Source organism: Taeniopygia guttata, chromosome 1A (assembly GCF_048771995.1).
Source record: "Taeniopygia guttata chromosome 1A, bTaeGut7.mat, whole genome shotgun sequence".
In the NCBI taxonomy this organism is placed as follows: domain Eukaryota; kingdom Metazoa; phylum Chordata; class Aves; order Passeriformes; family Estrildidae; genus Taeniopygia; species Taeniopygia guttata.
This window is the reverse complement of record NC_133025.1, coordinates 58567548-58582316: the sequence shown is the minus strand read 5'-3', so window position 1 is coordinate 58582316 and position 14769 is coordinate 58567548. Positions and strand designations below refer to the sequence as shown.

Here is a 14769-nt window from a genome sequence, read left to right as displayed (position 1 = left end):
CTTCATTACTATGATGAGATATAACATAAAGGAGTAAGACTAAGAGTCTATTCATGTTGTATAAGCCTGGAAAGAGGTTCCAGAAGCTTAAAAGAGCTGGATCCCATAAATAATTTCACTTTCCCCCCCCCCCTTTTTTTTTTTTTTTTCTTGTGAAATCTGTCTCCTTTGCTTTGATGCCTTTGGTTGAAAGGCATTGTGTAAATGACTCACATTTGCACAGCTCTGAAACATGAACACCAACAAAAGCCAAAACATACAATTTGGTGTAGTTGCCTGCTGACTAAACACTTTTCCTTGTATCTCCCTTTGCTTGGAGGGTAAATTGTTAGTTTCAAAGCTGAACGACTGCTTCGTTGAGTTGGGTAGTAGACTATTGGTACAGTGTGATAATTAAGGGATCTTAGTTCTTAAACAATGCTGATAAAACAGAAATCCCTCTCCCTTTTTTCTGGATTACCTTTAGAACTGAAATCAGAACATGTAAAATGAATAATAATTTGCACCTTGTGTGAATGATAAAAGATTGAATCAAATTTTAACTAGAGTCTATTTGTAAATCCCTCAGGATGACATAATTACTATTCAACACATACCTTAATTAGCTGTACACATCTATTTCATAGTATTTAACAGGTTTAAACAGCTTCTATTGTATGTAGAATGAATGTTCCATTCTTATCAAAAAGGAAACTATTCTGAATTTCCTAAACTGGAGGAAATTTTCTTAGAGAAGTTAAGAAATTATCTAGAAATTACTGTTCCTATAGTCAAATAGTTTTTAGTAGTGTTTGTTTGGGTTTTTTATTCATTTTTAAAGTTGTTTCAAATTCACCAGCAGTGCAAAGAATTGACAATGCACTGATGTAAATTATTGTTGCTGCTGCTTTTTTCCTCTTGATGAAAAAAGGTCATAGTTGCATTGTCTGGTGAAAAGAAAAATCTATTCTAACTTTTGCATAGAATTTGAAATTAATAACAGGCTAGGCAAGGACATGATTTCTTCTCCTGGTTTGGATTATAGCATGGCCCCACCTCTAGAAAGCACTGCTGCTTTCATTGCTCCATCATGAATCAGAAAGAGGCTGAAATTTGGCAAGCCGTGCCTTCAGGTGCAACTGAAGACTTAGCATTTGAGCATTTGGTGCTCGTACTGGGTAACAGCAGGTCCCTGCTCAGCTGCCGAGGCTGTTCCTAAAACCAGTGGGATCTGCAGAACAATGAGCTTTGGTCACACACGCAGCTGCCATGAGCTGAGGCTTGGTGCAGACCATGAGCACAACCTGCCCTAAAATTAGAGAAGCCCAGAATCTTACAGGTTGGAAAAGACCCCAAAAGTCATTGAGTCCAACCATTACCCTAACACTGCCAGGCCTACCACTGAACCATGTCCCAAAGTGCCCCATCCACCCTTCTTTTAAGTATCTCCAGAGATGCTCAAGCAAATGAGAATGACAGTGGTGGTGCACAGACACATTTGCACGTGGTATGTTTTCATATTTTGTCAAACTGCCCCAAGTGAGATTAAAATGTTTGCTTAAATACTTATTTTATGCTCTGTGCCACTTGCCTTCTGTTCTCCTAAAAGTATAATGCTAAAGGCAGCTGACTGTTCAGACAACTCACTGCTCCCAGAGCCAAGTCCAAATGAAGATAATCAACACCCAGGGAAACGATGGAGGCTGAGCTTGGGAGAGGAAAAGCCGGACTAGAAGTGCTTTGCTCTCCCTTTCTTTAAAAAAAGACACCTTTTTTTACTGGTTTTACTGCAATCACAGAGAAGCCAAGACCTCCATAGCCACAGTAAGGAAGCACTACCAGGACCCAAGAGCCATGGGAAAGGAAAGACCAAGCACGCTGCTCTGGGAGAGAAGAAACTAAACAACTTGAAGAGAAAGGCTAAAAGATATTTTAGGTGCTACCCCTCCCAGCTACCCAAAAGTCATCAGACCAGACTTAAAGTCCTAAGATTTACCATAAACAAAAACACTTGGAAACATAACGACTAACAAGCCCCATAAACCAATGCCTTCCAATGCATATGAGATCCTTTTATCTTTCTCTTACTTCTCTAGGTTGCCCCCATGTCATATTTTCAAGTTTTTCACTGCAATTCCTTGTAGCAAAAATGTGTTTTTTTCAGTTGTAAGTGGAGGTAGAGATTCTTTCACATTTATGTTACCTCATAACAGGGCTTTGCAAGACTTGTTACATGTTGTAAGCTTTATGATAAAATTGCAGACTTTGTGTTGGGAAGCTAATCTGTTTTTGCCCCTGAATCAGAATGAAGTCAAACAAAAAAAAACCAAACTTATTCAGTTGGGATTGCTTCTTCCTTCATCGTTATGTTTCTTCTTCTGTGTATGATGGAGGTGTAAATGCTCAATCATTAAAAATTAAAAGGCTACTGATCACTCAAATGTATCAATCCGATCCCTTATCTTTCTCAGCAGATTTAGGGATGGAGGAGGAAAAAGAAAAGGAGGGGTGTGGTATATATGCCAATGTGTTTTATACTTTACCAGCACCTTTCTTTGAACCTCAGTTTCCACCCTGACTTGATGTGATCTCAGCCAAGACCCGACAAGAGAAGGTAATAGGGTCCCAAACCTTTCTGAAAACTTTCCACTATGAGCACTGGGATCTAACTGGAATGCAGAGCAGGCTGGGAGCAACAGGCTCCTCTGCTTCCCCCCTGCAAACAGAGCAGGCTGCACTCCTCTGTGCCGGTGCCTGTCCACAAGCAGCCTGCTGTTTCCTTCTTGCCAGCCTGCCAAGAGAACCTGATTTGGAGGTGACAAAAAGATGGACCTCATGTTGCTGCACTGCATATCTATCTTCAAGTCATTACCTGGGAGAAGAGAAAAGCTATTTTTACTCTCCCCAGTAGACTTGCTCTCCTTGATTTTCCTGACATTACGATGGAAGTTCCCTGCCTGTCATGTTGGTCACTTGCTTTGTACTGGAAAAGTGGCAAATCCCAGGGAGAAAAATGATGCAATGTGCACTCACTGTGTAGCATTAGTTAGTGCTGGATACTTGCTAATTACACAGAATACTGGGGATAAAAATAATCATATAAATAAATATGTAAATCAATGATAAATACCGATCAAATTACTGATAACAATAATCATATTGATTACTTATATATATCCTATTGGTAAGAGAAGTAGTTCGAGCTCAGCCAGCTACAGAGGAAAAAACTATAGGAGGCCAAAGAAGGATTTACAATTCTCTTCTGCTTAAATTACATCATCTGTGAGGAAACATGCATTTTAATGGAGCACTGTATAGAAGAACTTTGTGAGAGTAAAAAAAAGCCTGATAGTAGATACAGGCAGCAAAACCATGAGATTTGGAGCATCATAAAAAGGATGGTAGTACCAGCTCACACAGACCACCCAGTATGTTCCATCTCTAGCTGAATCCTACTGTCTTAAAATACTGATACTGTATTATTTATTATTTGCATTATATATTATTTGCATTGCAGTATCCCCAGCAAGGCCTCCAGGAAGCCCCATAGGAGTATTTTTATGTTTGGTTGATTAGTTTTGCATCTGCATAAAAATATTTGCCTTGTTGCCTGAAACCTCGACTTCAGCACGGAAACACATAAAAAAGCAGGAAATAAATCTGATCTTTCTGTTTTCCAACTCCAAGCTGATCAATTTTAAAAATAATTTATATAAAATAATTAAAGATGAAGTTAGTAATACAAAGAATGTCTTAAAATTACATTCAGTGTGTCAGATTTCTGGAAGCACTTCTGAGTTCTGCAGAAGCCCCAATTAACTGCAAACCTGTTGAGTAGTGAGCACAGGCATCTGAGCTAAAAATAGCCTTTTCAAATCTTAATTACTGTATCTGTGGAATACCTGATTATGAAAATCCCCTGTGATGATACCTCTAGTGCATGGCTGTGGTTTCACCACGAAGGCAGTAACATTTACACGTGAAACTCATTCTGTGGGTAACACTTGAAAAAATAAATATGTGTATATGCATCTCCAGAAGAAAGAAAACTTGACAGAACCATCAAGTTTGCAGTGTTGTGTTTTCTAAACACGGAACATTGTAGGCAGACACATTGTCCCTACATAATACACTTTGGCACATTCACAGTTCATTCTTGTGTAAATAATTTGGGATAGCATTAGAAAAATTGCAAATATGGCACTCAATTTTATTAAGAAAACAACTGATGCAATAACAACTATTGCAAAAATGGGATGGTAAATAGGCTGGGGTTTTACCAAATTTCTCCTTGGACCTTGCTGATAGTTAATAAAGATATTTTATTGAAGCCATACAGTCAGGCTGAAGGAGACTCTACATCCCACAGCAGTAAGGGTAGACACAACTAAGTCAGCTAAACAATTTGCCTTTATTAATTCATTTGAGGGAATCTAAATGATGAATTTCTTAATTTTGATTATTGTGGACCTGGAATAACATCAGTGGATGCAGAAATCTGTCAACCATGGAAGAAAGGATGAAATACAACAACTTTTACCAACCATTTGTTTGGTGAGCTTGATCTGATGGACATTACTTTATTCTCAACAAATTAAAAACACCCACAAGCCATGCAGTGGGAAAACATGAATGGCATATTTGGGATCTGCGAAGTAGAATATAACTGGAAAAACATTTGGTCCTAAGTCCCAAAGTATAGCAGATCTGTGCCCTGACTAGCTTACATTCATCCAAACCTCCTTCTGTGCCCAGTGCTTAGATTAGGTTGTGCACACAACCTATTCTCTGTTTATGCAACATTTGCTCTGCTTTGAGATTGTGAGCAAGAACATTTCCAGGCTCCAAAGCAGGATGAGATTACAGACTGGCAAACTGAGCTGGATAAAACAAAGCCAGAGCCACAAAGATTTAGGTTCAACTCAGATTATTTAAGATTCAAAAAATGTCTCTATTTCATATTAACATAAATGATTTCCCATATTTATACCTCCTTCCAGTTTTGAGAAAGAAGAGTAACAGACTGCTTAATTAGTAGAAGTTCATCTAGTGCTGTTTTTTCACATGACCAGAGTGACAAATCTTGTGGCTATCATGTGTAGTGCCATAATTAAACCTTCAGCCCTGATTATTCAGACATTGGAGAGTCATCTCAGCCCTGTCATCCAGACACAGTGATGTCCTCCTACCACTGGAATGAAGAGGGGATTACAGGAGGAAAGGAAACCTCCAAGCACAGGCTATGCCAGCATGAAAAATGTTCACCTTGTGGGGACATTGCAAGGACTAGGAGAGGGGAAGAAGAAGCGGTGCTGCTGAAGCAGGGAGAGATGGCAGGGTAACACAGGCTGCCCCTGCAGATGACCAGTTCAAAATAAGAAGGAGGAAGCTTTTTTTCCTAAGAAGCAAGCAGCAAAATTTCTGTTAACACCTGCAGTAAAATTAACAGTGGTTCCTGTGAAAACCATCGCATGAGCAGCAATGCCAGGATTTGGTCTGCAGCAGCAAGAGCCACTATGCATGGAAGATCTGCTTAATTTGTTTTACTAGCAACAGGCAGAAGTTTAAATATCTGACCAACCTCAGGGTGACTACCAGGACCACAGAGCTGCTCTTACCTTCCTGCTGGACTTGGCTTTCCTGATTGCATCTCACACTCACTGGCAAAGTACATGTGAGTAGAGATGCTGCTGCTGCTAAACTGTGAAGTGTAACAACCCCACTGATACTCTGGGAGCCCATGAACTCACAAAAATCCCCACCCCAGCTCAAATTCAAAGGCTGGTCAGAAAGATAGCGCTTTACCAATTTGGGTATCTAAGTGCTTTCAGCTGAGTTCAATGGAATAATAGGTCACTGACAGCCTTTAAATAAATAAATAAATAAATCCCTCTTTACTTGGCAGTGATTGAGGGCTTCTTCCTCCCTTGGAGGAGGCTGCAACACAAGGAATGCCATTCAGCTAGTAGGAACTGGCCACATCAAAAAGAAGCCAGGATTTCTCCCTCTCCCCATTCTTCCCCTCCCCACCACACAATAGACTTGAAAACAAAAGACAGATTATTAGGTTTAAGTGTGTAGCCCATTCTGCACATAGCCTTTCCTCCTTCCTCCCACCCCTTCTTCAGCACATCTGGTAACCATGTGTGGCAAGTGCTAATGAAGACTTTCCTGAGTGAGCTACAATTAGCTCTGACTGCTGTATGCCTCTCTCGGCTGCACTGAGGATAAATATCAAAACAAAACAAATATCTTCCCTTCACTGTTCCTAAAACCTCCTCTTGCCCCTGGAATTCCCCTTCCCCATTTGCTGCTGAAATGAGAACAAAGAAAAAAAAAAATTAGTGTAAGCAAATACTTTGAGGTGGTCTTCTGCCTGATCTCTTTTCTCTTTTTAAATCAGCATTTTATTCATTTTGATTGAACACGACAGGCAGGCAACAGTGTTTCTATGATCCTGTCTGCAACAGAGAATTGTTAAACAGATGTCCATTTTTTTTCCTCCTAGCCTGGCAGTATTATACACATAGCAGTTTTATCTGCTTGAACAGATCAAATTTGTGTGTGTGAGTGTGTGTGCTGCCATTTGGAGTGATTAGAATAAGCCGCACAGAGGCAAGATGTATTGTGCACAAATAAGCCCATCTCCAGACCGCACATTTTTGTTTGCTTTTGGTCTCCTCTCCTTTCCCCAATCAAGCTACTAATAGAGCTGTTTCAAGTTTCAACAAGAACACATTAACTGCTGGTCTCCACATGAAACAGACTGTCAAACGCCGGCCTCCCCCCAAGATCTAAGCACCAGCCCCCCTGTCCTCCTTTACATTTATCTCTGAAAAACTGCCACGGCCCTCACCTCCAAAATTCCTAATGATTCCCCCTGGTAGACACTCAGTGCAATGTGAAATTTCACAGTGTGAAACTTTACACGCTCTTTGTCATTTCTTTCAGCTGTGTCACGCAACTCGATTGCCACTGACCAACCCCTACTTGAAAGTATGTTCCCACTAAACAAACAAACAATCCAGATAATTGCTGTGGAAGTGATGATATCTGCATACATCATATTTCAATTATACCTTATTCACTCAAAAAATGCCTATGACCCTCCTACGCCTTGTGAACAGCACTGTATGCTGAAATGTAAAAAAACATATGTTCTAAAAGCAGAACAAAAGCAAAACGGATGCATAAAAAGGAGTTATTCTCTTAAAATACACATGTTTCTACTGGCCAAATGATTTCTCAGAGAAGATGACAGGCTGGAGCAATGCAGGGAGGGGGGGAAAAAAGGGGTTTTAATCATGGTTCGGATTAAGGAGTTGTATAACAATTGCTCTCCTTCCAGGCACATATACTGTACAGGCTCACTGTAAATGATCAGCATTAAAAGAAACAAAGTGCACTGCATAGCATTTAACACAAAGACAGCTGCATATACATTAACACTTGATTAATCAAAAGACACTGGTTATCTTTCTCCCTCGTGATACCAGGAAATTGCACTTATGCACACAGTACTGACAGCCAAAGCCAGGCTTCTCCCCTACCCCAATTAAAGTACATAAAACCCACTGTGGGGAAAAGAAAAAACAACAACAACAACAACAACAAAAAAAAAAAAACCCACAAGACTCTTTATAATCTGAGGGCCTCTTTTGGGACAAAAAATATTGCTTCATCTCCACATAGCCTTGCTTTTCTCTGCACCAAGCAGGGAGTGGAGCAAAGCTGTGGCACTTCTAACAATATTTTTCTATAAAACATAAGTTTCACACTTTGAAAAAAGGCTTATTTTATTGGTAATGAATACCAGTAATAACTTAATGAGTCACTGCAGTACACACTTTAAGGAGGAGCCGGTGCTAATGCGTGAATAATTATTGACACAATTAAGTGCCCAACACTGGGCCTGTTAAACTGCTTCTGGCACATGAGGACTCCTTAATGGCTCCATGGCATCATACAATGACCCTAAAAGGTTTTAAAGTGCAGAGAGCTCCCTTTTGCTACTGCAAGGGATCCTTGGATCTCCAACCCATTCCCTGCCAGATAATGCTGAATTGGCAAGGATTTACATCCTGTGTGGTGTTTTGCCTGCTGCCAGGCTGAATAATTGCCTATTTACTGATTTTGTAAACAGCAAGCTCACCCTTTGACCTGCCTTGGGTGAGACTGTCTGGTCCACAGCCCTGCTAGGGGCTTCTTCCTTCCTGACAGTCATTTTGTGAGCCATGGCTGCTGCTGGAAACTTGGCTGCTCCCTTCCCACTGATGAAGCAACAAGATGTCAGCAACACACCAGCCATAGAACCTCAGTGTTTGTGTGTGTGTGTGTGTGTGGGGGGGGGGGGGGGGGGGGGGGGGAGGGTATTAATCTCCAACTCACCTACAAAAGCTTTCCTGAAAGTCAAAAAGAGTATTGGGCACAAAAACGTCACAGAGTGAAACACCTCCAAGCTGTTTGGACGGCCCTACCACACACGTACTCCCATCCCAAGACACTCAACTCACCCTGCTCCATTGCACACACTCTGCTTCCCTCTTTTACAGCATGTGCCAATGTGCAGATGTCCCAGATCTCTGGCCCCGCTGTGCATACCACACTTATCTGCGGCAAATGCAGCAGGATCGCTGGAGATATCTGTAGGTTTCCAGCAGGGTTATGTGCGAGGCAATATCATCATCAGGAAAGCCATAAAAAAGCCACCCCTGGCAAATAACTCCTGGCCGTGTTTCACAAGAAGGGAGCTCGTCTCCTCTGAGTGGATGCGGTTGTCTGTAAGTTGGGATGGCCTGCCAAGACGCCTCATCAGTGAGGCAGCACATGCAACAAAAACTGACCCTTTTTTCTGAGATCCTGTACTTCCTCTGACCTTCCCCGAGCTGTTCTAGCATGCATGTAGGCCCATGAGGTACATGAAGAAGCAGATAGACAGGAGGAAATGTTTTATGTTACAATCTGCACAGCCCAAGTACTGCACCTACAGAGTTGTCACTCACTGAGGGGTCCCCAGGCCTGGATTAATTAAATGGCTTTGCATTTTCTCATCTGCTCAATGTAAACACAGATGCTGCCATCTTTGTAGGGTGCTGTAGGCATATATGCATTTTGAAAACATGCATTGTACTGGAGACAACAAAAAAGAACAGGAAAATGGGGTTGATCTGAAAAATGCATGTCCTGAATTAGGAACTACTAAACATGGTCTAGCAGTTCTCACACAAGAGAAGGCTTGGAAGTGAGATGCCGCTCCAAAAACTAAGTAGCTTCGTAATTTTCCTTCTATTAGATAATGGTAGATTATAAACCCCAGTTCTTGTTCCTAACAGACACCACACGCCAACACCCAGCTCACTGCTACCCAGAGAAAAGCCACCCATGTCCCACATGATGCCACATTCCCACTGACGCAGTTCCACCAGACCTTCCACAACACGAGGCCTTTTCTGAAACACCGGGAGTAAGGGTGAGCTGCAAAGAAGACTGGCATCATGCATAATCAACTGGGTTACTTTTAGCTGCCTGACTTCTGAGTAGAGGGGAACAGGAATCTTTCCCCATATCTGCCCCCCAATAAGCCACAGGAGCTGCCTGCAAGAGGACAGTGAGAGTTTCACTTGCAGCTGTACTATGCCAGCTCCGTGGTACCACACTTCATAAATGGCTCTTGACCCCTTGTCCTGCCTTAAAGCAGAAGACAGCTGTTCCAACAAGAGTAGTCCTGAAAAGCCAGGCAGGGTTTGTGCTGCTGCACTGGAGCAGGATTTCACTGCTGAATGTCCAGTGCTGCTGACACCCAGCATGAGGAAGCTCCAAGGCTGCCCTTTCTTTGTAATAAACCAAATGTGCAACAAAATATTGCCACATCCTATGTGTACATTAGCACAACTGGGACTTCAACCCCCATTTTGCTTTGTGTTTTCCAAGTGGCTTTGTTTGTCTTAAGATAAAACACACATTCTGGCCTGATACAAGGGCCAGCCACGTTGGGGAACAGGGTCACTGCATGTACTGGGTCACCTGAGGACGGGACCCCTCCTCAAGTGTTGACCTGTGGCAGGAGCCAGAGAACCCTGAGACACCTGAAGAACCAGTCCCCTTTAAAAAAAGAAAAAAATTATGAATTTTTCATTACTTGCAGTGCAAAATGTATGTTTTGAAGTCAGCTGGTGTGAAAACTGCAGGGAAAAGGAATCAAACTTTAGGCTGCTGGTCATAAGTATTTATAACATGGAGAAGAAAAAAAACCAGACATTGTATTTGCATTTTATTTCTGGGCCTTTTAAGCTGTAACAGCATGAGTGGTATTTGCATCAGGAGTTACCATATATCATTGCAAGCAACATATGCATAGATGGAAAAAAGATGACGGCAGCAGCAGGTTCAGTGAAATCTCAGGATCACTCTGTGATAGGGACCTGCTAAAGGTTTGGTTTTATTTAGCGTAGCTTAAAATGTCATTGGCATATGTGTTTCTCAATTAACACCAATTTAATACACTCCAGAAGTGTTCTATTCTGAGAGCAGGCTTCAGAGTTTACAAAGGATCTAACCTGACATTTTAGCACAGGATATCCAGACCCATTTACAATCAGGAAAGCACACTATGAAGGCTAGAGGTTTTTTTCTTCCACATTGTTGTAATGATGCCTCTAATGATAAATACAAAAGTCAGAAACTCCTAGCAAACAGTGCTCTACTATGGAAAGCATGAATCCCTCCATCCTCTGTGAGTCACTCATATCCCCCACTTGAAATGGTGCCTTGCAGCAAATGCAGAGCTTCAGCTAGCGCATGGTTGATTTCCCTTCCTTGTGTCTTAACCGTGCTGTACATTTTCCTCAACTGATAAAATGCCAACTCATCAACAGAATAAGTGACAAATATATTAAAAAACAACAAAAGTACACCACAAACTCAATGAGAAGTAGTCAACAACCCTGAAAACCCTGGGCCTTATGACAAAAACTTGAGGAGGGAAAGATTCACTGATGATGACTTCCTAAATGATAAATACAGATGTCCAACAGTATCCCAGAAACCAACTACTGAAAGGTTGAAGGATTATTTATTAAACAAAAGAATGAATTAAGAATAGGCAAGAATCATTTCATATGAACTTTACACAGACTATATGAATGTCTACAGTCTATTTAAAAAGAGCACTCGGCATTATTAATATTGATTTTGGAATATACACTTCATTAGATGCAATGGGCCAAATTCATCCCTGATGAAACCAGTAACTTCAGAGAAGCTGCAAGAGACAGAAATACCTCTTTTCAGATCTGGTTAACTGTTTATTCTGAAATCAGTAACAACAGAAACACTGGGGGAAAAAAACATTCAAAAAACATTGGGAGAAAAAGATTAAAATCAATCATCTTAAGGTTAGAAAACACCAGTTTTCAACTCGCCCCTTATTTCTGTCCTGTTGTGTGTCCATTGTATTCACCGAAGAAGGAAAACCAGCCCAAGTTTCTGCAGTTCAAAAGTGTATCACAGGGCATTCACACAAGAGGGCAGGAGTGTGGTTGGAGGGACAACCTGAATTCAGTCTTAATTATCAATGTTTGGCTTTGCAATTTGCATGAACTTTCCTCCTTTTCTAAAGGGGGTGGAAAAAAAAAATAGAAAAGCTAAATATATTACAAACAACAGCTGAAGCTTCCCAAAGCACACCTCCCTGGCAAGGTTTAGCCTCTGCACAAATGTCTACTCTTTGAGCTTCAGGGTATGAGCTGGAGTCTGCAGAAAATAAGGTACAGATGGTCTCCAGCCAGGAGACCTCACCAATTTTTCCCATTTCCCAGCTACATGGCTGGGAAATTCCAGCTGCTGCCAGCGTAGGGAGGTAGGAAAGAGAAATTTACGCACAGGGAGGAGGCTGGGAGAGGAGGTGCTCCCCATCCTGCTCCAGCTGCTCTCGCAGGTCCATGGATAATGTCTAGTCCAGGAGCTCCTGTGCTGCAGGAGTGGAGCTGGTCTGGTCTCAGCTGAGTTCAGCTCCTCTGACAGCCGCGCTTGGCTGCTGCTTTGACACTGTGAGTCACTGCCTAGAAAATGACCATCAAAATGAAACAGAGACTTCCACAGGCTTGTGTCATCACCAGAGCCTCAGGGCATGACAAAATTCTACTGCTGAAACCTGGAATTCCACAGCATCACAAAATTCTACTGCTAAATCTTGGACTTCTTTCCAGTAGCAAATTTTAATGCAAGCCAAAGGCACAGCGAACATTGAAGTTTTTTGTTCCAACAGGATCATTTAAAATTAACTAAAGCAATCTAGAGGCATCAGCCTTCTACTGTCTCCTGCAATAAATAATTTGGAATAATCTTTCCTTGTAACAACATTCTCACCTACACAATGTCTAAAGCATGTGTGTTTGTATATACCCATATATATATAAACACATCCTTGAAGACAAACAGTTGGAAAGACTTCATCCTGAGCATCACTTGCCAGGAAATCTGGAGAATTCTGATATATGATGAGTTAAAATATTAACAGATGTGCACATTCAAAGTGAGAATTTAATCCTGAATTTGATCAGGAATGCACATTGAACTCTGGTGGAGAAAACTCTGAAATTCGATAACATTATCCAAAATATTCTTTGTTAAATCATGGGAAATCTTGTGTTTCAGATTCTTCAATTCCTGGTTCCAGTGCAAGCCTGGAGTTGCTTGTACAGCATTGGTCCTGTGAAAACCTCATTCAAAGGACAGGAGTCCCTCACCAGACACCCCAGTGGATGTTCACATCACCTGCCCCAGGGATCCAACTGCTCATGGAACCAAGGCAAGCTCCCAGTAGGGCTGCTCTGAGGGCCCCTGGGATGAGCCTATCTGTCTCTATTGATTACACAGATGGCTTTAGCTCCTAATTTAGTTACCTAATTTAATAGAGGCTCCATGGTTGTTATAATTTTATCCTCAAACCTTATTGTAGCACACATGCTAGTCACTACAAGCTAACTCGATCCCAAACGAGGGGGGTCTGAGTTAAATTCAGGTTTTTGCTGAAAATGAGTCCACATGCAGACCTGGATTCCCTCAAGCTCTAAGAATCAAAGATCTTCTTCCAGGGGGAAGTTTCTCTGACCTAGCTATAGCTTTGCCTGGAAATTTGGATTATTTATAGCTTTATAAGCAATAAAAACCCTGTCAAACGATTTCTTATTTATTTCATTCCATTTATACAGTAAAATTTATATACCTTTTTTTCCAGCCTTCAGTTATTACTACTGAAGCATTTTTATATTATTCTTCATAAGCAGCAGAGAACTTACAGAAATACAAATAGCTTGCTTGGAATTTACATATCATTCCCCATTGTAGTGTTACCTCCCTTCCTTTTCCTCTCCAGCTTATAACACACAGCAGTGGGAGATGAGCAGACAAAGTCCTGTTAGAGCTGAAAAGAAAATCCTACCTACACGATGGAATTAGAATCACAGAATAATTTAGGCTGGAAAAGACCTCTGAGATCATCTGCTCCAACTTTTGACTGATGATCATCTTGTCAATTAGACCAGAGCATTGAGTGCCACATCCAGTCATTTCCTGAACACCTCCAGGGATGGAGACTCCACCACCTCCCTGGGCAGCTTGTTTCAAAGCTTAACAACCCTTTTGTGAAGAAGCTTATCCTGATGTCCAACCTGAACCTCCCTGGGCACAGCTTGAGGCCAGTTCCCTTTGTCCTGTCCCTGATCCCTGGAGCACAGCCCAACCCCAGCTGGCTGTCCCCTCCTGCCAGGGAGCTGTGCAGAGCCACAAGGTCCCTCTGAGGCTCCTTTTCCCCAGGTTAAACACCCCCAGCTCCCTCAGCTGCTCCTCATCAGACTTGTGCTCCAGACCTTTCCCAAGCTGTCTCCTTCTCTGGACACACTCCAGCCCCCCAGTATCTTTCTTTTCCTGAGAGGCCCAGAACTGGACACAGGACTCAGGGTTTGGACTCACCAGTGCTCTGTACAAAGGGCCAATCACTCCCCTGGACCTGCTGCCCATGTTATTTTTGGTACAGTTATCACATTCAGCCAGGCAGAGGGCATGCCTGTGTGCAGCCTCTCCATCTGTGCTGGAGGTACAGCACCTGAAAGGGTTAAGAGAGAGAGGAGAGCTTTCAGAAATACCTGGGAACAAAGATACCTGCTGGGTGTGCTCAGCTGGTTTTGAAACTATCATGTTCTAGCACTGTTATTGAAGATCTGCTGTTCTAACACTGGTTGAGTATGTTGCTATTGATATCCTGCTAGACAGCTCTGTGGCTGGAATTGTGTCAGATCAGTTAAGCTTCTTGTCAGGACATTAATTTTGACCAGGATCAAGCCCTGGGCAGGCCAGCCCACAGGACAGGCTGTGGTAGGGCTGTGGAACACAAACCCTGCTGCCTTCACCCTCCCCAGGCTGCCCAGGTGAGGGGACAGCTCCATCCAAGCGCTGGGAGCACTCTGTGCTCCATGGGACACCCTGCACAGAGAGCACTCAGTCGCTACTCACATCCACTGCTTGCCTTTATTTTTAAGTCACTCCTGTTCCAAACTGACCCTTCCTTTTGCATCTTTTCATGCTGCCTTCTGGGGAGTTAGATATATATTTTTTTTTTAAATAGGCTCTCCTCAGGACGATATCTAACTATCCTCCCAGTCTCCTCTCCACCTATTTGACATATCTCTTAAAAATAGACAAATTCTCATGGGCTACCCCATAAATCTCCGCCCCTCAGTAATGAATTCATCCAAATTTGTTTCATGATACAAAGTGTTGCCTCTTCAGTAC

The 14769-nt window shown here is 42.1% G+C and overlaps 1 protein-coding gene across 31 annotated transcripts in view; it reads right to left on the bottom strand.

Moving 5' to 3' along the window:
• SOX5 (SRY-box transcription factor 5) overlaps window positions 1-14769 on the bottom strand; it is a 612816-nt gene that overhangs the window by 330650 nt on the left and 267397 nt on the right. The window contains exon 1 of one of the 31 annotated variants that reach the window (XM_072923606.1): window positions 11860-12033. The exons of the other annotated variants lie outside the window; for them this stretch is intronic. The gene's annotated coding sequence lies outside the window, so the exon portion shown is untranslated. Of the gene's footprint in view, window positions 1-11859; window positions 12034-14769 lie in introns of those variants that run through there. 31 annotated transcript variants of the gene reach the window in all.